This window comes from Gossypium arboreum, chromosome 1 (genome assembly GCF_025698485.1).
Source record: "Gossypium arboreum isolate Shixiya-1 chromosome 1, ASM2569848v2, whole genome shotgun sequence".
Lineage (NCBI taxonomy): Eukaryota > Viridiplantae > Streptophyta > Magnoliopsida > Malvales > Malvaceae > Gossypium > Gossypium arboreum.
Window position 1 is genome coordinate 26,839,143 of NC_069070.1, and position 1,765 is coordinate 26,840,907.

Sequence of the window (1,765 nt, forward strand, 5' to 3'; positions counted from 1 at the left end):
TGCTCTTTGCCCAAAGCCCTCCTTCCGACTTATACAACTATAAATAGCTTTAGCATCTATTGAAAAGGAAACGTCTTTCTAGAGCTAAGGGGAAGGTTTGGAACCCTAATAGCAGAATGGAATCAGTTTACCGGGCTGACTTCCATGCCAACACGAGTAGTTTAACTCATCACTACCTCGTAAGGGCGTTGAGAATTGTTTTTGCTTTTATTGTTAAAAATTCTTAAAAAAGTCTTAAAATAGCCCTTGCATAGTTTACGAATTCTGCTTAGTAGGGACCTAAACACAGGAATGGTTTTTCTCAGAGTCAGACCACGCCTTATGACGAAAGGGGGAGAAAGGACGGGTCACCTGCCGATCTATGATCAAACAAAACTATACCTGAAGAATGGGATACAGATTGACCAGCACAAAAGCCATCTCTATCAATCTACGCTCATTGATGAGACGGCGACATAGAGAAGAAAGTATACCGTTCCCCCCTTGTCACTTAAAAGTAAAGAAGAGATACAAACTTTGGAATAATAATTTTGTGGGATCGAGGATGGAATCGAATAGCGAATGCACTTGCGGTTAAGACAGGTCCTGCATCTCCTACCTAATGCAATTGACCGACCCGGCATCTCTTTCGTTCAATAATGCCTTTGCTTCAAGACGCTATTTACCAGGAAAAAGACACTACCCTTTTTTTTTGAATTGAAAAAGCCGAAGGGGCGAACGAGCGCTGCGGTAACGAGCCGTAAGAAAGATGAGCAGAGCATTCCTTTCACCGGCCCTTATAGGAGTAGGGGGCGTGGTGAGATAGATAGACGTCCAATCTTGCAGCAGCTAGTTGCTCGGCCTTAGTCTTGGGCTGATCTCATACTTCAATCAACCCCTTCGTACTTCGATCCAATCAATCGATCGATCAAGAGGCTAATCTCTTTTGTTTAGGTCGGTAACTAAAAAAAAAAAAGAAAAGAAAGTCCTCGCTTTCTCTTGAACAAGGGAAGGGCAGCATAGCATTAGCTTCAATTGAACAAGCTCAACCTTGAAAAAAAAAGAAAGGCGGTAGGCCGAAGAACCGTTGAACGCTTCAACTTGGCCACTGAAGAAGGCGAAAGCTGGGCGAGAGACTAGGCCAACTTACTTCTTACTGCCATGGTTTAAGCTTTAGGCTCCATAGACGGAACTATGTATTAGGTATTAGGGAGGGGAGGAGAGAAAGAACGCATGCATGGAGATTCTGTCTCTCGGAGGTTCGATAACCTATGAAAGGACATCTAAGACTAAGAAATAATTCAAGGAAGTCCATTACTGAGAGAAGTGGTGATCTCGTCTTGCTTGCTGGGAGAAAGGAAGCTTCCGGACCACCTTTTCCAGCCAGATAGCGAGCGATCACTCAGCAATGAACACTAACTGAAAGCGGCCGGGAATGAGTACCTATCCCTTACGGGAATCGAACCCGTGTCTTCGACATGAAAAGACGATGTCCTAACCACTGGACGAAAGGGACCAAAAAGCCATTCTTCATATACCTCAGCTCCGACAATAGAAGTGGTTCGTTTTGTTTCTATACGCAATTCAAGATTTCGTTTGTGTTCATGTTGGCGATTTCTGATGTGAATTCGGCGGGTCGTCCCCCCTTCCTATGGGTTCCCCCACCGACCCAGTAACACACCAACCACGCCCCTTCCCTTTCTCCGATCATAAAGCCCCCTGATCCCTTTCTTTGTCTTTCATCCCCCCTGAACAGAATAAGTAAGGCCCCGTTCTTTCTAAAAAA

General features: G+C 44.8%; 1 non-coding gene across 1 annotated transcript; it reads right to left on the reverse strand.

Annotated features, from left to right (window-relative positions):
* Positions 1-1,423: 1,423 nt before the first annotated feature.
* Positions 1,424-1,495, reverse strand: TRNAE-UUC (transfer RNA glutamic acid (anticodon UUC)). Its single transcript has one exon. It is a non-coding gene; the product is annotated as a tRNA-Glu (tRNA).
* Positions 1,496-1,765: the final 270 nt, after the last annotated feature.